Raw genomic sequence first — 22387 nt, forward strand, 5'->3', positions numbered from 1 at the left:
CAGGATCCTGGGCCATGCTCAAACTGGGGTTTGGTATATTGGCTATAACCTTCTCATCCGACCTCAGAATGAGGTGATCTAAGATTTGTTAGAAAGCTATTGAAGATACTTACAACTTTAGTTTTTAACATTTTTCTAGAGTCTAATTGTATCAGTGCGTAAAATATAGAAACCGTTAAACTGGTCATTTTTCCCAAATTTCTCTTCGTGCATGTTTTGTGCATTTGCACTCATATATTCATAAATATACATTGAATTGATATTAAATCAATTTTTATCATAATCAAACATCAAAATAAGTTATTTTTTACCATATAACATATTTATTATTATTTATCATAAAATATTTAAATTTACGGGGTTTTACAGCAAAGTAGTCAGAGAATGTTGCTAGTGAGATTATAGATATGACACCCGTATCGTCTCTAGTACAGTTGCATCCTTGTTTGTAGGGAATATTGCAAAGAAGAGAATAAAGAAAATTTGACTTTGATTCCTTTGATCTCGATTACAACTTGATCACAAAAGAGAGGAAAAACGAATTTGGTTTTCCCCTTTGTTTAAAACTGGGTTCTTCTCGGTAGCGATGGAATGCCTCCTTCAATTGCTCGCGTTGAATTTGCTCTCCGTTGACGATCCGACTGTCTCTCTCTCGTGGGAACAATGAACTTCTGTGGAAAGTTTTGTGTTTAACTCTGAATGAGTTTTTAAGAACTCTGAACGAGTTTGAACTCTGTGAGTAGAGTTGTTGGAACCGAAAATTCGGTTAATGATCAAGCTGTCATTCTGTTGCTGACGAATCCCCTCAGATTTGATCTTCTGAGATTGATTCAAAAATCCTATCTTTAAGGATTTCGCTGCTGCCAAATCTCCAAACCCGAGTGGTTTTGATCCTTGCTAAATCTTCTGTTTTCCAAGAACCAGCCGCCAGCCTTTTGATAATTGGAAAATCTCCAACCTGTGCTGTTTAGATTCTCCGAAATCCAACCCTTTACTTCGTTGGGTATGTTGAGCTTTTATAGGGGGATAAGAGGTTGTAACTGACCCCTATATCCGCTCCTACGTGGGTGAAAACCCCTCAGAACGTGGGATAAATGGTTTTGGAACCGTTCGACTCATGTTCGAACAAGTCAAACGCCCAATCTGGCGTTCAGAACCCAACTTCGCTTCTTAGGATTGAGACGCGAGGTTGTGTGTTAGCTGAACACCATTGAACGCGAGGGTCGCTCGCGTTTTGGCTTGTTGCCTACTTGTAAACGCGGGGGTCATTGTTGGTTGGACCCCTACGAACGCGAGGGTCACTCACGTTTGGATTGTGGCTTGGCGANGGGTCGCCCGCGTTTGGATTGTGGCTTGGAAACGCGGGGGTCGGCGTTGGTTGGACCCCTACGAACGCGAGGGTGACTTGGAAACGCGGGGGTCGCCTGCATTTCTAGAATTGTAACGCGGGGGTGACATCCGCGTTTCAGAAGGAGCTTTTTGACTTGTAGCTTCTTCTGTGTTGCATTGCAAGGACCGTTGTTCAGTAATCCTGGCTTTAGCTGTTGTGGAGTGTGAAAGTCGTCAGATTGTAACTTTCACTGTAGATTGCGAAGACTGCTGAATAGAGTTTTCATCCGTTGTCGGAAGAGTCGTTGAATTGTAACTCCTCTCGATCTATGTGAAAAGCCCTCCATTCGCAACTTTCGTTCACCGACCCGAAAGCTATTTGATGGTAGCTTTCGTTGTAGGAGCTAGACGGGAATCAACATCCATAGTGTTTTGAAGATGAATATTTGCCCACAGCTCTCTACCAAACAACTCACCAACTAAGTCCAACCTTTTATTTATGAAATCATCCCACTACTCATCAGCATCTCTAATAGTTATTAGTATAATATTAGTTATGTTGTCGCAGCCCTCAAGATCAATCATCTCAGAAGTGAGGTCGTGTTTGTGGCGATTGTGGAGTTGCGGATGCAGTGATTGGGAAGTCGTCTGATTGTGACCTCCATTGTCGGAGCTTGTTTGGATAAGCTATCTATTGTGATTTTTAGACAGTCTACAGAACCCCCTCCAAAGTTTTCGAAAGTTCGCGGTTAAGCTATCTATTGTGATTTTTAGACAGTCTACAGAACCCCCTCCAAAGTTTTCGAAAGTTCGCGGTTGGCTGGGACGAATTTTCAGAATACTTTGGATCCTAAAATTTGGTGGATTGATTGCTCACTCCGTTTGATCGGGCTAGATGATTTCGCCGTTGTTGATTGTGATCTATCTGTACTCCTCCAATAGACTCCCCAGTGGAGTCGTTTATTTCTTCCCACAATGGGGTTGAATGGTAGAATTCTTCCTGTGTTATGTTTTGCTTTAAACACTGAAAGAAGTCTATAAATGCTAGAGGTGTAGTTTTAACTTAGCAAGAGAGATATTGCGATCGGGGCAATTTTGAGGACTTATCGTTCTATTGACGAGAATCGATAAGTTGATTTTGTCAGAGGTGTAGTTTTTAACGTGACAGAAGAAATATTGCGATCAGGGCAATTTTGAGGACTTATCGTTCTATTGACGAGAATCGATAAGTTGATTTTGTCAGAGGTGTAATTTTAACGTGACAGAGGAAATATTGCGATCAGGGCAATTTTGAGGACTTATCGTTCTATTGACGAGAATCGATAAGTTGATTTTGTCAGAGGTGTAGTTTTTAACGTGACAGAAGAAATATTGCGATCAGGGCAATTTTGAGGACTTATCGTTCTATTGACGAGAATCGATAAGTTGATTTTGTCAGAGGTGTAATTTTAACGTGACAGAGGAAATATTGCGATCAGGGCAATTTTGAGGACTTATCGTTCTATTGACGAGAATCGATAAGTTGATTTTGTCAGAGGTGTAGTTTTTAACGTGACAGAAGAAATATTGCGATCAGGGCAATTTTGAGGACTTATCGTTCTATTGACGAGAATCGATAAGTTGATTTTGTCAGAGGTGTAATTTTAACGTGACATTTGTGGGGAAAGAATATTATAGCGTCTCACAGGGGAGAACTGCTGTGTGTTTTATCATCGGAGCGATGAATTGTGATACTCGTGATTTGAGTAGGATTTTGGGGAAGTTTGTTACTCCACTGAAAACAAGTTATTTATTGCTCTGCTGAGGAGAGCTAATAAATTGGTAATGATTTGGAGACTTATTATTCTATTCTTGAGAATTGATAAGTGGATTTTGGGGTGCAGTATTAACCCAATGAGAATTTGAATTCTGCTGAAGAAATACAGAGGTCTTGATTAACACTCTGTTAAGTGAGCTTACAAGTGCATGTTCTTCGTTTAGAAGAATTGCAACGCTGGGGTGACCTTAGCGTTTGATATTTGAAACGCGAGGTTCGAGCCTTCGTGACGTTAGCTAGAGCCTTGCACTTGTGAAATTTGAACGCGACTGTGAGCTTCGCGTTTTGGAGATGGTTGGGATTCACTTCCTAGAATCCCGTGCCCTCTTAACAGCTTGACGGCTGTTATAACTGGACCTGAACGGTCACGTCAAAAGTCAATTGACTTTTAAGACTTTCGGCTATTTCCAAGAACGAGAATTCTCGTTTGATTTCGGTGAAATCTCCGACGAACTTCGTCTCCTTCCTCGGAGAATGGGTTCGAACTCCAAGAAAGTCGCTGAGGCGACTTCCGACATGCCGTCGGCTGAGAACGCCGGCGGTGTTCTTGCTCGTGCGGGAACCTTGCCGTCGACATCGCCGCTGCAGGGGCCTCCCTGTCGTGGTGAGTGCTGACCACGATAACTTGCCTTGGCAAGTTCTCTGAAAACCCTAAATGGGTTCTTGATAACGAGGAAGATGACTCGTTTTAACTCAATGAAAACGCGGGGTTGGGATCCCATGTGGGTCTCGACCCTCGCGTTCAACTTTTTCAACACGAGGTTGACTCTCGTGTTTTGAAACTTCTGACGCGAGGTTCGACCTTCGCGTTGGAGATTTCTGACGCGAGGCTCGACCTTCGCGTTGGAGATTTCGAGATGAGCCTTTGTATTTCTGACTATGTCTTTATGTCGATAGCTCGCTTCTAGCTACTAACTTCTGCTTTTGATTGTGCAGTGCTTCTCCCAAACGTGCCGCTTTCACAAGAGCACCATTTCGGATATATTGGTGGACCTGACCCGAATGAATTATTCAGTCTTCAGAACAGGATTCCATTGTGTACTTTTCCTGATTCGGAAAGAGCGGAAATGATTAAATTCCCTCAATGCTCTACTCTCAGGATTTTGATAACTGACTTGGACTTGGAGACCCCTGTTGGTCATGCCCAGTTTCCCAAACCAGCATTCATATTTGGAGATCGCATACCAGTCGATGACCATCTCACATATGTAGAAGATTCGAAGCTGCTGCAGAGAACTGATAATCGGTTTTTATTTCTCCCAAACATGAAGAGGATGTACCCACTCTCCTATTTCTTGAATGTGAGCTGCCGTCGGGGTTTGACATTTGACATAATAAAGGAGAAGGAGAACGTGTCGCTTGCATTTGGTCGGTGAGCTCGTACACAAATCGGGGGACAGCTCAAGGGGTTAAGACTTGGTTGTTTGAGAAGAAGGAGCTGGTTCCGGAGATGCCATGTCCAGCGAACATTTTTATCCGCCAATTCCTTGCAACTCAGGGTGGATTTTCTACCCAGACGTTCAGGTCCCCTGGATGGTTCTGTTCTGGCGAAGGAGGTTGGTGGACCCGCATGGTTGACTTTGTTCTTGAGGAGCTTAAGGACTCGCTCGCTCAATCGGGTTTTACAGTTCCTGTGTTAGCTACACAACGGGGAGTCGTACAGAGCCTTCACAATTTTTTCGCTATGTTGGAGAAATATAACCCTGACAGCTGCACATTCTTTACGCCTGCTGGAGAGTTAGGTTTTGCTCTTCATGAGATGCAGGCAGTGTCGGGGCTGTCGCTTGGAAAAACGCCCTACGAGGAGTTTATTCCCACCACCGAGGAGCTTTCCTTACTAAAGGTGGCACACCCGGAAATTTATGCTACTTTCTGGGAATTGATGTGCCACTTCCACATATGTGCCCAAGTCTTTGGGATGCGTGGAGGGGGCATTATGCATACCACCTGGGCAGACTACCTCTTTCAAAACTTAAATCGGAAAGATGTAGCCGTATCCCGTGTCGCAGTTGTCTCACTTAAGGACGCCAAGGCTCGGATTAAGGCTCCTGGTGTTACTTATAAGACTGATCATGCCGAGGATGATTTTGAAGCTAGCGTCGAATTCGAAAGTTTCCACTACCAAGCCACAGTTCCTATTTCTAACACGGCTCTACTTGCAGGCTTCTTCATGATTTGGTTGAAGCGGTGTGTGGTACCGTCAAGACCAATAGAATTAATATTAGCTGAGGTTGTGTACCCAGCTGTTTTGCTAGCGCATGGGAGACCTGTAAGTCTCCTTACTGCTATGGTTGGCTGTATCCAGAACGGCCTGAGGGTATTGACTTCAGAACTTCTCAGTGCTTCGGGAGTCAAAGCTACTAAGAAGAAAGCTGGGAAGGCTCCTCAACCACGTGTACCAATGCCATATACATATTTAGTGGCCTGGTTCGTGTTGCATTGCACTTCCTTGATGACAGGAGTGCATGAGGGGGATGATGCTTATACTCCCTTCGTACAGAGATTGGAGTCGGCCACGTGGACTAGTTCTTATATAGTCAGGGCTCGACAGCTTCTATCCCGGGAAGATAACTACCGGGTTTTCTGCTGTGCTCCTAACTTTGACGGCGCTGATGTAAAGGATGCCCGTTTCATGGACTTGCTTTTTGAAGGCTCATCTTCTTTGGAAGAGGGTACATTCAGCTGGCTTCTTATGATCAGGTTGGGCTACCTGGTCTATCGCTCGCGGGAGAAGTGCATAATCGAGTCTTACATGCCTTCTCGGTTTGCCAGACAGTTTGGATATGACCAACTCTATGTTGGCAATCCTATCCCGGCGTTAGCTCAGATTGGGAATTTATACGAAGGAGCTCGCGCATGGTACTTTTTCTCCGCCGGGGGAACCCATGCGCAATTTACTTTACCCCATTCACCACACGGCTGCTCTACTGTTATGGATTTCTGCCAGTGGTTTGTTGAAGCTTCTCGTATTCCGGAATATGACGTTTATACTTCATGTATAAATGAGATTCGGGAACTGTACCATTCACGGAGTGGTTCTGCGAGTACTCGTCTGCCAGGGATGGAAGAGTACCTATCTTGTGAACAGGAAGCGATCGGAGCCGTTGATGCTCCTAAGGACTTGTCTACCGTAGAACCTTCTGAAGAAGAGGTTCCTACGGGAATTGAAGAGGGAAAGCCAATTGATGATTCTCCCGAAGAAAAGACAACTGAGACGATTAGATTCCTGCAGAAGAGCCTGTTCCTAAACCTCGTTCTTTAAGATCGGGTAAGAAGGCTCTTTCTGCTGCTGAGCAAGGTGAGTATGACAGGAGAATCCGTAAGCGGATACCTGTCATGGCCAAGAATTCCAAGAGGGCCAAATTAATGGGGGATGCAATGAAGTCTGCGCTCGTTGAGCGTTTTACTGACGGAGAGGACGAAATGCCCCAATCGATCCCCTCGGTTCCTGAGGACGATAGGGCTGGAGAGGGCCCTTCTTCTGAAGTTGTTCCAACACCTGTTCAGGATGATCATACTGATCTAATCTATCCAACTCTTCCTCCTCCACGCTCAGGGGCTCTGAAGAAATCAATTGATGAACTGGAACGTTGGATGCAAACAATTATTAATATGGTCAGTGTTGAGGGGGCTTCTCTTGAAGACTGTGAATCCATCTTGAGCCAATGTTTGGACGACATCAAAGCTAAAGGGGATGCATCCTGGACTGAACACTGCCAAGGGGGAATCACTCTTTTCATGATAGAATTAGCAGCTTTCAGGGAGCTACAGCGCACCAATTTAGATTCTGAAGTGGAGCCGGCTCTTTCCTTGGCGATAATCTCGAGGGCGCATCACCCAGGGGCTCTTCGCAAGGACCTGTCTGATAAAAAGGCCCGCATATCAGCTTTAAGGAAGCGACACTCTAAAGCGTATGCTAAAATCAAACGTGTTGTTTCTGATATCCGCGGTATTGAAGAGACTATTGCTTGATTAGAAGCCGAGTTGGACCAGAAGAAAGCCCAATTGGCCCACTATGAGGATGTCAGAAAAGAGCTTGAGCATAAAAGTGGCCAAATTTATACGAAATTTTGCCGTACACTCCACGCAGCTGAGCGGACTCGTAAGGACATTGTTGCTACCCTTCCTATTGAAGCAGAACTCAGAAAGGAGATCGAGGAACAAGTTCGAGCAGCTCACCGGGAGAAACTCTCTGCTTTCAAGTCTAGGCTAAAAACCCTCAAGTTAATGAAGCCTGATGTTTAGCTCTTGACCTGTTCTTGGCTAAGGAATTTCGTATCATTTTCACTTTGTTTGTCATTATTTTGTGTTTAGATTAACAACATTGATTTGGTTGGGGTTTAGGGGGCTACATGATTTACGGGAAGTATCTCTTAAGAAACTTCCCATTAATTGGCATCATGAGCCTGTCTCCTTCTTGATTGATGAGGCGGTATGCTCCGTTCGAATAGACTGATTCTATTACGAAGGGCCCTTCCCATTTAGGATTGAATTTCCCTTTGGTTTTGTGTGTCATCACCATGGGTCGCCTGTTGGCTAACACTAAATCGCCTTTCTTGAAAATCCGTTCCTTAACCTTTTTGTTATAGGCTTTGGAAATACGGGCTTGATACAACTCGATCTGTTGTTGAGCTTGAAGTCGCTTATCGTCTAAGGCTTCAAGTTCTTACAGACGTCGTTGATGCTTTTCTTCTTCTGTTAGTCTAGTTGTGATAGCGACTCTCAAAGAAGGAATCTGGATTTCCAATGGCAATACAGCCTCGCAGCCGTATACCAAAGAAAAGGGTGTGGCTCTTGTAGAGGTCCTTACCGTAGTGCGGTAAGCCCAAAGACATTCACCCAGTCGTTCATCCCAATCGCGCCGGCTTTTAGAAACAAACTTTTTGAGAAGCTTCACTATGGTTTTGTTAAAGGCTTCTGCAAGACCATTTGCTGGTGGATAATATGCCGTGGATGCAACACTTTGGATTCTAAATTTTTCACAGAATCTCTGAAACCCAAAGCTGACGAATTGTGTCCCGTTGTCGTGAACTATTCGCCTCGGGACTCCAAAACGATAGACAACGTGATGCTTAATGAACTTGATTACGTTTGAAGTCTTAACTTCTTTCAACGGGATAGCCTTCGCCCATTTGGAGAAATAGTCGGTTATGGCTAGAATGAACCGGTGTCCCTTGGACGTCGGAGGGGAAATCGGTCCAACGATATCCATACCCCACATTTCGAATGACGGGATTGCCTCCGCCCATTTGGAGAAATAGTCGGTTACTGCTAGAATGAACCGGTGTCCTTTGGATGTCGGAGGGGAAATCGGTCCGACGATATCCATACCCCACATTTCGAATGGCCAAGTCGCCGATGTGGGGTGTAAGTTTCCTGGTGCTTGGTGGATGAAATCCCCATGAATTTGGCACGCGTGACAACGTTTAGCATAGTCAACCGCGTCTGAAAACATCTTCGGCCAATAATAGCCGATGCGTCGGAGGCGATCTCCTAATTTAGCTCCGGGCTGATGAGCTCCGCATATTCCACCGTGAGCTTCCTTGAGGGCCTCTTTTGCTTCCTTCCGGGAGAGACATCGAAGCAAAACTCCATCATGCGATTTACGATACAGGACTTGAGAGACTGTGTCGTAATAGAATCGGAGGGCCTTTTGTTTGATAGAGGCCGCTTCCTTAGGATCTTTTGGCAGAATTCCATACACGGCATAGTCGATGTACGGGAATCGCTAATCCCTGGATTCAAACTCCATAGAAGTTGTACAGACTTCTCCTGACGGTATCTCGTCTGAGTTTTCTTCTGTAGGAATTTTAGAAAAGTATAGTTTTCGTCCCACGACTGGAATCGTTGTTTCAGTCTTTGGTGGCAACGCTAATGAGGTTGCCAAGGAGGCTAGAGCATCTGCATAAGCATTCTGAGCTCGTGGTATATATTCGATGAAGAAACCTTTGAACTTTTGAGCTTGCTCTAGCACTGCGAAGTAATACGGGATCAGATCTTCATGCCGTACTTCGTATTCTCCTCGGACTTGATTAACGATGAGTTGAGATTCACCGTAAGCCTCGAGGTGCTGAACATTAAGTTCTTCAGCAAATTGCATTGCTAATAGCAGAGCATTATACTCAGCTACGTTGTTGGTGCAAGGTTCGATTAAGGAGAATCCCCTTGGGATTATGTGGCCGTTCGGAGAGATTAATACTACTCCTACTCCCGCGGTGATTGCTCCATGAGGATTTGCTCTGGACGCACCGTCGAAGAATAACTTCCACACTTGCATGACTTCTTGAGTAGCGCAAGCTTCGGCGACTTCGTGTCGTACTGCGATAAGAGAATGGCCCATTTGGCGAGTCGGCAATTTAGAGATGACGGTTTTGTCATCAGAACTCTCAAGGGATTCACCTTGGAGATAACATGAATTGTCTGTCCAACTAGGTAATGTCGCATCTTTTGAATTGCGAATACCAAAGCGAGACATTCCTTTTCGACCGGATTGTATCGGTGTTCGGCTCCCATCATAGTCCTGCTCAAATAGTAAATGGCTTGCTCTTGCCCTTGATCGTTGTTCTAGGCCAACAAAGCTCCAAGAGAATGGTCCATGGCTCTCACATATAACAGGAATGGTTTTCCTGATATCGGGGCCACGAGAACTGGCGGTTGAGTGAGATATCTTTTAATCTCCTCGAATGCTTTTTGAAAGGATACTCTTTTCTTCATAAGCTTAGAGAAAGGTTGGCAGCGCCCTGAAAGATTTGATATGAATCTTCGAATGTAGGCCAGTCTGCCTTGCAAACCTCTGAGCTCTTTGAGATTCTTCGGAGGTGGCATGTCTTGGATGGCACGCACTTTTTCTGGGTCCAGAGAGATTCCCTTGGAAGTAACGATAAATCCTAGGAATTTTCCACTTGAAACTCCGAGGAATGATTTTGTTGGATTCATCTTCAGCTGATGTGCTCGCATGATTTCGAACATTGTCTTCAGATCTGTGAGATGATCATCTTTACATTGGCTTTTTACAGCTATATCATCAACGTAGCATTCGATCTTCTTTCGGAGGTGTTCGTGAAAGATCGTGTTCATTGCACGCTGATAAGTCGCACCTGTATTTTTCAGGCCGAAGGGCATCACTGTGTAGCAATACACCCCCAGTGGTGTTCTAAAAGCAGTGTGCTTTTCGTCGTCCGGGTGTATCTTGATCTGATTGTACCCAGAGAATCCGTCCATGAAAGACATTCTTTCATACCCGCAGGTGTTGTCAATCATAACATCCGTGATGGGGAGTAGGAATTCGTCTTTCGGACAGGCGGCATTGAGATCGCGGAAATCGATGCATATCCGGACTTTACCATTCTTCTTGGGAACTGGAACAATGTTGGCCACCCAGTCAGGGTGTTGTTCTTCCCTAACAAAATTTGAGTCTATAAGCTTTTTAACTTCTGACTCAATTGATTCCATGATCTCTGGACGAAACCTGCGTTATTGTTGTTTAACGGGTTTTGCGTCCGGATCAATGTTGAGACGGTGCATGGCAACCTTCGGGTCAAGGCCGGGCATATCTTCATAGTTCCAAGCGAAGACATCTATATATTCTCGGATGAGAGATATAAGGTCTTCCTTCTCGGTGGATGATAGGTCTTCTTTTTCGGATGATGACAAGTCTTTAGCTATGAATATGGGCTTAGGATCATGTTTATCTCCCATGTTGACCTGGATTACTTTATCTTCAGTGGGCGGTTCGCGTTGTTCGAAACGCATATCCCACAGGATATTGAGACGCTTGATCCAAGGATCATCGGTCGATTCCAATAATTCCTCGTCACCCCCTACGTCTTCATCTGGATGACTTGTTGAAACCATGTTCACAGTCAAGTTTTTAAAGAAGGGTCCAACGCTGACGTCGAACTCGTATGACGATATTCCGGATGATTGGTCATGACGTAAGTAATTACTGATTTCGTTTTCCGAGACGGGGGGAGGTGTGACGTAACCCACGCCCCTTCCGGTTTTTTGATAATAATCCGGAGGTTTTCCTTCAGGAGTGAGAGACATCCGGATCGGTGTTCGTCTTCCCTTCCCGAAGTTCAGGCCCTGTTTCTCATTAAAATTATACCCCATTCGTTTCATTAAGTATTTAGAATTGGGTTCATGGTAATGGAATTGGGGGACCCCATCGTCTTCTTCCGAACTTTCACGTTGGAGTGGTTCGGATTTGACTTTACCAAAACAGATCGGCTTCTGCCCTCTCCTTTTGGATGGGACTTTGAAGAAAGCCTTCTGTGCGTCCTCCACTTCTTCATCCGAAGCGAAAGATGACTGGATTGAGAATCATTCTCTATTTGTTTATTTTTAAGAGAGACATCAGACAAGTACGCTAAAATGGAATCTTCATTGATGAACCACTCGCCCTCGCTCGGTACATCGTTATTACTCTCACCCTGACCCATTACATCAAAGTTTAACTCCCAAGGACAATCTTCATCGGGATCTGGTTCGATGTCAGCTTCATTACCGCTGTCTACATCTTCTTTCTCTTGGGATTCCAAGTAAAAGACAGAGTCGGTATGTGTCTACATCTTCTTTCTCTTGGGATTCCAAGTAAAAGACAGAGTCGGTATGGAAGTTTTCCACCCCTCCGAAGGGGTATTTTTCTGCAATCAAGGTTCTGACTTCGCCCTTGTCATTGGCATACTTCATAACTTGATGCAAAGTAGATGGGACAATGCGGTTTGTATGTATCCATGGTCGTCCTAGCAAAAGATTGTAGGACGTGTCCGCATCTATGATGTAGCATGCTACTTCAGACTTAAGATCTCCGATATGATATCTGAGTTTGATCTTTCCCAGGGGTCGGGTGCTGTTTGCATTGAACCCGAAGATAGTAGTCTGGGTGGTGTGCAGTCGATGCATAGGAATCCCTAAGACCTGCATGACCCTGTAAGGCATGATGCTGAGCGCTGAGCCTGGGTCAACTTGAACACGACTGATTTCAGAGGACCCAATATACCCTGTGTAGTATAGTGGTCGGTCATGTTCATGTTTGACCTGCATGTCTTCTTGCGTGAACGATATGCAGGGTAGACTTCTCGCCGCTTGCAGGCATTGCAGACAAGTTTGATCATCTCTCGCCGCTTGCAGACATTGCAGACAAGTTTGATCATCAGAGGCTTCGGGAGCCGGGGTGACTTGGGTGATGAAGCTCTCTGTATTCTTCAGGGCTTCAATCAGAGCTTCCTTGGTAGTTTTGGATAACCTTAGGAGCTCATATAAAGTAATCCTGGCCGGTATGTTGGCCAGCTGCGCCATGACGTTGAATTGGAAGGGAGCGCTCGACTCTCCAGTTTCCTGGTGGAGATTTCTGTGGAATCGGAGCTCCTTCTGTTTTCCTTTGTCCACTGGCTTTTTCGGAACAGAACCCCCAGCGTCTTGGGGCTGTTCCTCGGCCTCTGGAGCGTTCTGGCCATAGTCTCTCAGGTAAGCTTTTCCTGACCGAGTGCCAGGATTGCCTTCTGGGTATGCTGCTAGGACAATCCTCTCCTCTTCTGAATCGGTAAGAGGTTTGAGGTGGTCATCATTTTCAGTAATGGAGGGGCTAATCATGTTGGAAGACTTAGCCTTGCCTCCCTTCTTTTTGGACGGGGTGTTCGTCCATTGTTGATCTCCTAGCAGATCAGGGTGGACCCACATGATTTCCCCTTTTGGGGTAGTGAGGGGCACCAACCCCCTGTCCTTCTGACTATGCACGTCAACATTTTTCAGGTGCATTTCTCCCTTGCGAATAGGGACGACGCCGTTCGCAGTTACCACCGGGGGGAAGTCACCGAATTGGACCGCTATCATATTGGTGGATACGGTCTTGTGCTCCGGCTTCAAGGTGAGCACATTGGCATTTACCAAATTCTACAAGATGTCTTTGAAGACATAGCATTTTTTGGTAGGATGTCCAAGGAATCTGTGATAACGACAATAGTTGGGGTCATCCACTTTCCCTGCTTCATCCGGCTTTCTGACCTCAGGCAATTGTAGCTTATTGTTCTTTCGGAGCAGCTGGAACAAAGTATCTACATACTCCTCTTTGAACGAGTACTGCTTGGGCGCTCTTTGTTGATTTGGCGCCTTGCCTTGCTTATTCGGCGGTGGTACTCGTGTGTAGTCGGCTGCCAAAGTCTCCTTTCCCTTAGACCGCTGTGCATTTTGCTGATTGCGTTGCTGCTGTGGCTTGGGTTGTGGTACTTCTTCAGCTTTGACACGCGCCACTATCTCCTCAGCTTGTTCTCCTTTTGAAACTAGTTGTCTCCAGGAGTGACATTCTGCCACCCCCATTTGAGCAAGGAGCTGGGTCTGCAGGTTGTGCCTGCAAGTTTCAACCAGAGTTGATTGTGTCATACCTGAGGGGCATCGTAATGCCATGCTGCGGAATCTTTCCACATAGGCCTTGATAGACTCTCCTTTCCTTTGCTTAGTGGCAAGAAGAGTTGGGACCGAGACCTCCGTGTCGTCCTCAAAGAATCTGGCCAAGAATAGCCTTTCCAGGTCTACCCATTTCTGGATAGATCCGGCAGGCAATTTCATGAACCATTCGAAAGCGACACCTTTAAGGGTACCGATGAATAGCCTGGTCAGGATGGCGTCGTTTGCTGCCACATCCCCAGTTTGGGACTTGAAGTAGTAAATGTGCTAATTCGGCGATCCTGTACCATCGAACGGTTGCAAGGTTCGAGCCTTAAACTTCGGTGGGTAGGGAGCTGTATCCCACTCAGCAGGGTAAGGCCGCACTACCCCTTCTTCACGGAGTTCGCTTCTGTTGGCGATTGCGTTAAGGCGAGCCTCCAGCTCATCCACCTTGGTAGATTGAGGGTGCAGTTCTTTCTCCATCTCCTTCTCACCTTCAGAAGAGGATCCCAGGTTGTGAGTCTCACGATCTGAATGTTCGTGCACTTTTTGTTTTCCCTTTGAAGTTGTTCTCCGGGAAGACTCAGGTTTGTGGCCTTTTTCAGCAAGAAGCTGAGCCAACATATCCTTCAATTGGAGAAGTGTCTCCTGTTGCGCCTGGAGCATGACATGATGTTCGTCCACTCTTTTGGCGATGTCTTCGTGATTCCCTGACATGTAAGCGGAGACCTCGCGTGCTCCAACAGAGCTTGAAGATTGAGATTCGGCTATTGCCGAATGCTCCTCACTTGTTGTAATGCCTTTGGCTAACTTTTGATAGTCAACCGGGCGAATAGCTCCTGTCCGAGTCCGAGTATTCTGATATACTCCTTCGAACTGGTCACAAATTTCTCGGACAGTTGGCGGATGACTCTCTTGTGACTCGTCAGAATCAGTATGCGAGGCCTTCCCTCGGCCGATCATGTTGATAGTGACCTGAGGGTATTCCGCTTCAACTGTCTTCTTTCTGTTGCGGCGTTGTCGTTTAGCGGGCCTAACAACGTTCGTCAACCTGTCGAATACGGACTGCCGAGGTGTGGATGTACAACAAGGGCATTCTGACAGGACTGCAGAGATTAGCCTCTCACATTGACATGGATGAGCTGCTTGTACTGTTGGTTTTCCTCTCGACAATAATCCCCGTAGATCAGGAACTTGAGAGGAAACTTTCTCCGGGCTTGGAGGTGGAGATGGAACCCCCTGCCCTTGGGTAGGTGAGATTGGTTCTTGTTGAACGTGGATTTTGAAGCCACACTGACTTTTTTGAACCTGACGGACCTCTTGAAGATCGCGTTCTTGAGAAGTAACGCGAGGGTCGCGTTGGGATTTGAAAACACTAGGCCGAGGCCTGCATTTAAATGATGAACCTGAACTCTGAGAGCCAAGTTTTGGTTGAACGCGCCCCTGAGGGTCGCGTTTGGTTAGTGAAACAGACTCTTGAGAGTCATGTTTCGTTTGAACGCGCACATGAGGGTCACGTTTATTTTGTGAAACAGACTCCTGAGAGTCTTGCTTCGTTTGAACGCGCACATGAGGGTCGCGTTTATTTTGTGAAACAGACTCTTGAGAGTCATGTTTTATTAGAACGCACCCCTGAGGGTCGCGTTTGGTTTTGGCAGCTCCCCGCTGAGGGCTGCGTTTTGACTGCACAACGCGCCACTCAGGGTCGCGTTTGAGCTGTATCAGCCGAGGCTCATAGTTGGGCTCATTGCCACGCAGTGAGCGTTCTTCTTTGGGAACACTAGGCTCGGTTGGATTTTCCGAAACGCGATCTTCGCGTTGGGCCAACAATCGGCTTTCTCGTAAGTGTGCTCGTCGTATGGATCTTCTCCGTCGGCGAGCGGCGTTCTTTTTGGCTTGTTTCAAAGCCTTGGCAGCAACGTCATTGATGTTTACAAGACTCGTCTCCTCCAGAGGCCGTTTGTGGCCCGAAGCATGTCTTGCTGACGCGGATGTGGGATTTTCCGCCAACAAGGCCAGTTTGAGTTCCTGACCGAAGGAGAGGGCTTTCTTCGGCACGTCAACAACAGAATTAACCTTGTTGAAGGTCTTGCGGGTATCTTGCTTAGCCTTGGGGCTAAGTGATCCAGAGGATAATGCTTCCTCGTATTTTGCTTGATCAAACTCCACAACGAGAGTTTCTACTGTTGTTCCCATGAGGTGGACATCGGACTGCGCCACCACTTCCTCGTCGGAAAAGCTAGTCCCCAGCGGAGTCGCCATCTTTTGTTTGTTGGAAAAATTGCAAAGAAGAGAATAAAGAAGATTTGACTTTGATTCCTTTGATCTCGATTACAACTTGATTACAAAAGAGAGGAAAACGAAATTGGTTTTCCCCTTTGTTTAAAACTGGGTTCTTCTCGGTAGCGATGGAATGCCTCCTTCGATTGCTCGCGTCGAATTTGCTCTCCGTTGACGATCCGACTGTCTCTCTCTCGTGGGAACAATGAACTTCTGTGGAAAGTTTGGTGTTTAACTCTGAATGAGTTTTTAAGAACTCTGAACGAGTTTGAACTCTGTGAATAGAGTTGTTGGAACCGAAAATTCGGTTAATGATCAAGCTGTCATTCTGTTGCTGACGAATCCCCTCAGATTTGATCTTCTGAGATTGATTCAAAAATCCTATCTTCAAGGATTTCGCTGCTGCCAAATCTCCAAAACCTGAGTGGTTTTGATCCTTGCTAAATCTTCTGTCTTCAAAGAGCCAGCCGCCAGCCTCCAACTCAGTTGAGTTTGTTGAGCTTTTATAGGGGGATAAGAGGTTGTAACTGACCCCTATATCCGCTCCTACGTGGGTGAAAACCCCTCAGAACGTGGGATAAACGGTTTTGGAACCGTTCGACTCATGTTTGAGTGAGTCAAACGCCCAATCTGGCGTTCAGAACCTCAACTTCGTGTTCTTTGAATTGAGACGCGAAGTTGGGTTGGCGACGTGGGGGTCGCCTTCATTTCCAAAGTGGTGACGCGGGGATGACATCCGCGTCTCAGAATGAGCTATTTGACTTGTAGCTTCTTCTGTGTTGCATTGCAAGGACCGTTGTTTAGTAATCCTAGCTTTAGCTGTTGTGGAGTGTGAAAGTCATCGGATTGTAACTTTCACTGTAGATTGCGAAGACTGCTGAATAGAGTTTTCATCCATTGTCGGAAGAGTCGTTGAATTGTAACTCCTCTCGATCTATGTGAAAAGCCCTCCATTTGCAACTTTCGTTCACCGACCCGAAAGCTATTTGATGGTAGCTTTCGTTGTAGGAGCTAGACGGGAATCAACATCCATAGTGTTTTAAAGATGAATATTTGCCCACAGCTCTCTACCAAGCAACTCACCAACTAAGTCCAACCTTTTATTTCTGAAATCATCCCACTACTCATCAGCATCTCTAATAGTTGTTAGTATAATATTAGTGCTGTTGTCGCAGCCCTCAAGATCAATCATCTCAGAAGTGAGGTCGTGTTTATGACGATTGTGGAGTTGCGGATGCAGTGATTGGGAAGTCGTCTGATTGTGACCTCCATTGTCGGAGCTTGTTTGGATAAGCTATCTATTGTGATTTTTAGACAGCCTACAATCCTACAGATATAGAACAGGTGCATGATGATGATGTTGATGATGACGATCAGATACCAGAGCATGGAGATGGTGATCAAGATCATATACAGGAGACTCCTCAGCAGAGGGAGCATCACCAGCAGCAGGAGTTTGCTGAGCCACAACTTAGGAGATCAGCTAGAGAGCATCGACCATCCACGAGATATCCTTTTTTAGAGTATTCTTTGCTGACAGAAGAGAGGGAGCCATAAAGCTTTTAGGAGGCACATACTCATAACGACAAGGACAAATGGTTCAAGCTATGAAGGAAGAGATGAAGTCTCTTGAGAAGAACGATACTTATGAGTTGGTGGATTTGCCAAAGGACAGAAAAGCTTTGAAGAACAAGTGGGTGTTAGAAGAATGGCTACAAAGAGATTCAGAAATACAAAGCCAGATTAGTGGTGAAAGGCTTTGGTCAGAAAAAGAGCATCGATTTTGATGAGATTTTTTCACCAGTTGTGAAGATGACGTCCATTAGAGTTATCTTGTGGTTAGCAGGTAGTTTAGATCTCAAGATTGAGTAGCTTGAGGTGAAGACTACATTCTTTCATGGTGATTTAGAGGAGGAGATCTACATGGAGTAGTCAGAGGGTTTTGAAGTGAAGGAAAAAGAACATGTGGTTTGTAGGTTGAAGAATAGCATCTTAATTTGAAGCAAACACCCAGGCAGTGGTACAAAAAATTTGGTTCTTTCATGTTAAGTTATGGCTACTAGAGGACAATTGTAGATTTATATGTATATTTCAAAAAAAATTCAGATTCTAGCTTCATTATCCTTTTGGTTTATGTGGACGATATGTTGATTGTTGGTCAGGATAGTCAGATAATCGGTGGGCTGAAGAAGAATTTATTTAAATCTTTTGACATGAAGGATTTGGGCTCGGCACAGCGAATTCTTGGTATGGATATTGCTCGTGATAGGAAAACCATGAAGTTGTGGTCATCATAGGAGATATATGTTGAACAACCACTTGATAGATTCAAAATAAAATATGCCAAGTCATTTAGTACTCCTCTTGCAGGTCATTTGAAGCTTAGCAAAAAGTTTTGCTCGACGACAGATGAGGAAAAGAGTGAGATGGAGAATATTCCTTACTCTTCAGCTGTGGCGAGTTTGATGTATTTCATGGTTTACACTCAGCCAGATGTAGCTCATGCAATTGGCGTTGTGAGCAGGTTTCTTTCTAATCCAGAGAAAGTTCATTTGGAAGATGTAAAGTAGATCTTAAAATATTTGAAAAGCAGTTCTAGATTGTGTTTGAGTTTTGGAGGTTCGAAGTGGTTTTGCAGATGCAGATATGGCAGGTGATCTCGATCACAGGAAGTCTACCTCATGTTGGTTGTTCACTTTTACAGGGGGGATAAGGCATTATTATAATTGTCATATTTTTTCATGCTTATAGTCGCAACATTTTCTTTCCTTTTCTCCTTTTCATCTTGTTTTTCTTTTCTGTTCTCTTATCAATTACTATATAATTAAAGACAAACCTTTTGCAATTCAATTTCAATACCAATAGGAACAGTAATATTTTCAAATTTCTTATATTTTTTGCTGATTCTTTTGAATTTTTATCTAGTTATCCAGTTTTATCTTATCTTTCAAAATTGGTAAATTTCCCAAAACCCCCCCCCCCCTCAAAATTTAGATCTATGTTCATCTACATGTCCTTGAGATACAATGATTTTGTCACATCCCGCTTCCCAAAATACTAGGAAATCGGAACATGAACAAGACAACGATGTATTAGACTGAGGAGAAATAAGTATTAGACATTCTACTCAATTTAATACGCTAAACGTCAAGCAATATAAAGCGAAGGCACAGGTCCCCGATCATAGTATCGAGAATATAATAAACAACTCAGAACAAAATGATACATATCACAACTAAAATTTCATCCGAGACATAATATTCGGGTCAAAATGCCCTTATACAAAACTATCCAACTGAATACTGGAGAGATATAAAAATACATCGATCAAACAGAAATAGAAAGGTGCTACAAAGATAAACAAGGACCATCGAACAACTAAAGGAAATAACTAAGCTTCGGTTTCTTCTTCTATTCTATCTGTAAAGCACTCCTGCTGAGAATACTCTGGCTCCTGCTGATGCTGAACCTGTCTGTCCTCTAAATCTGACATACAACCCGAGAGAATAGGAGTACGTCAGTGTGCATGGCACACGACAAGATACTAAAAAGAAGAATAGAAACGATCGAATGACCAATGCAATAACAGTAAATAAATAAAAACATGTAGTTGAAATACTAACAATCTAGGTGCAATCCATCACTATAGTATAACAATCAGAAGAATCCATAAACATCTGGGTAACAAGGTCATATAACTAGATGGAATTAATACTTAAAAATCTACAACACGAGTCGTAGTACGTCGAGCGAAATAATCCAAACAAGGAAACCCTCATGTATAAATCATATGTATTAAATTATAGATAATTAAATATTAATCCCGATCTATGTATGAAAAGAAATATAACTAGTCCACATCTCACCAGAATTCATAATCATCCACGGTGATAATCTATATAAGGTGATATTAAAGGAAATTCTAATTGTAGATATCAAACAAAACCTGCCATAGGACACACAAGCATATTATTCGTATTTTACATGTTATTTGAATTGGAGAATAATATTTTAATATATATAATCGGGTCCCTGTAAATCTGTCCGGGGGCCACACCTTCAAGTTAAGAATTGGTCCTTTGGTCCATGTATATATATAACTCGCGATATCAGGAAAGCGCTTGTGCCCATTTATATACATGTTATATTCTCCGACCATTTCCACTTTATAAACCCCATGTTTGTCAGTTTAATTTAAGTAATTATACATAAAATATTATGCACTAACCACGGAGTTATCATGGAACGACTTTTGTAAAACTATAAAAATAACTGTTACCCATAACACGTCCGATCAAGAGTCCATCGTCTAGTCGATTCTATAATAGTAATAGTAAAGGAAACCTCATATCGGGATATCAATATCAAGGGAACTCAGAACTCCTCACATTGGGATATCGATGTCGAGGTGAGTATAACCATGCTTTGAAGCACGCTTATAAATCATATTTTTTTACAAGAGTCGTCTTCATGTACAGTATCTCCTATTGGATAACAACTAGGTGATAAAGTAACAATTTCAATAAAGTCATTCATCAAACAAATCTCACGCATGTAATAACATATCACAATCTAATCTATGTATGTAATTCATAATAGATCTAAAATTCTAATAAATGATAATTAAAGAAAATGTAAATTCGCACGTACTTATTTCACGATAAATATATGAATTATAATAAACTAATTTAGAATCGGAATCCTACGCATAATTAATAGATCTAAAATTATATGGAATAATAACGAGAACAGGGATTATGCGCATAATTAATTTATGACAAAACTAAGAATTAAAATGAATGAGAAAAATCATAGAAAAGGGATCTTGCCTACGAGTTTCTATCAAACGTATCGACGTTGATGAGCGAGTCCAAGGGTGAGGCAGCGGCGAGCGTCGGTGGTCGGCTAGGTTGAGGATGTGGTGGAGCTAAAAGAGGGCAGGGCTGCAACGGGTAACGACGAGCCTGAGGAGGGTGGCGCTGATATGGGGAGGCGTTGGAGGTGAAGCTCGGGGANGTTTGAGAGGGAAGAAAGAGAGGAGAAGGAGAGAGTGAAAGAGAATGAGAAGAGAGATGAAGAGAGAGAGAAATGAGATCTGAGGGAGAGTGAGAGATAGAGCACGTGAAGAGAGAGAGAGAAATAATAGAAGAGAGAGAGAGGGTGGTTGCGTGAAAGAAAACAACAGGGAGAGAGATATATATTTATGATATTAGGGTTAGGGTTTAGGGAAAATCAATATAAATAATTAATAACAATAATAATAATAATAATAATAATAATAATAATAATAATAATAATAATAAATTCAAATATTAATTTAAAGAGTTTTTACCTTAATAATTAAATTTATAATTAACAAAACTATTAAAACCGAATTTTTAAATCATAGAAAATTCTAGAAAATCAAAAAAATATAAATACTCTTTTAAAGATAATAATTTAATATTTTAATATACCAAAAAAATTATTTAAACTAGTATCAAGAATTCATTGTCATTACATTCTACCCCACTTAAAATAAATTCTGTCCTCGGAATTAAAGTAAGGGTAATGCACAAAGAACCCAAGGATAGATATGGAATGATATCCATAAGCAGAGGAGAATGTAAAATAATAACGTCACAAAATATAAGATGTGATAGCTAAGATTCAGCATACATATAGCAGACCATAATAATAATATCATAACACATAGGAATCAATTTTTTTTATAAAGGTGGATAGGAAATTACTTCAATCATTAAGATAACATAACATCAATTAAATAATATATACATGTCAAAGGATAAAATTATAATCTCACAATCAGTTCATAATATCAATATAGTCAGACACACTTCGAAAAATAAATTATAAAATATTTATCAAAAGTCGTAGCAATAGACATATAACAATATAAAAATAAATACTCGTATACTAATATAAGGTGATATCAAGAAATTAAAAATTAATACATAAAAGAACAATTAGTAGTGTATGAAAAATTCATGTCATAATATATACAGCTGTATCACAATCATAAAATATGCTAATATTTAGTACACATGAGACACAGAAGGTGACAATTATCTTAAAAGAAATACATAGAAATATAAATATATGTATCATAATAACATGAATACATATGCATAATACACGAATCATTCAAAAGTATGGAACATATATCACATACAGCAAGATTATTATGATAAAAGATATACTGTAACTAAAAACAAAAAGAATTATAAATCGCGTAATTATCAATTAAGTAATGGGACAAGGAATCAGTCAACATAATAAGAATAAATATATCTATAAAGTAATAAAAAAATCAATTGTATGAATTATGTAAAGTAAATTATTATCACACAAACAGATATAAAATCAATAATCATGTTCAGTTGAAATCATGAATATTATTTGTCAAATTAACAAAAAGGCACATAAAATCAAAAGAATTAAGATTTACACAATCAATAATAAGAGTATTAACGTAAATCATATATATGTATAAAATAAATCAAGTATGTAAATTCAGAATAATAACATAATAAACAGAGTCACATAAATCAGTTAGAATATAGAAAATGAACAAAT

The 22387-nt window shown here is 42.7% G+C and overlaps 1 long non-coding RNA gene across 3 annotated transcripts in view; it reads left to right on the forward strand.

The window, feature by feature from the left end:
- Positions 1-22387, forward strand: part of LOC109850195 — a 50901-nt gene that overhangs the window by 23541 nt on the left and 4973 nt on the right. Inside the window, exon 4 of one of the 3 annotated variants that reach the window (XR_002249379.1) lies at positions 18182-18335. The exons of 1 other annotated variant lie outside the window; for it this stretch is intronic. This is a non-coding gene — a long non-coding RNA (uncharacterized LOC109850195). Of the gene's footprint in view, positions 1-18181; positions 18651-22387 lie in introns of those variants that run through there. One more of the 3 variants, XR_002249378.1, reaches the window with a different exon arrangement.

The sequence above is a fragment of the Asparagus officinalis genome, chromosome 7 (genome assembly GCF_001876935.1).
Source record: "Asparagus officinalis chromosome 7, Aspof.V1, whole genome shotgun sequence".
Lineage (NCBI taxonomy): Eukaryota > Viridiplantae > Streptophyta > Magnoliopsida > Asparagales > Asparagaceae > Asparagus > Asparagus officinalis.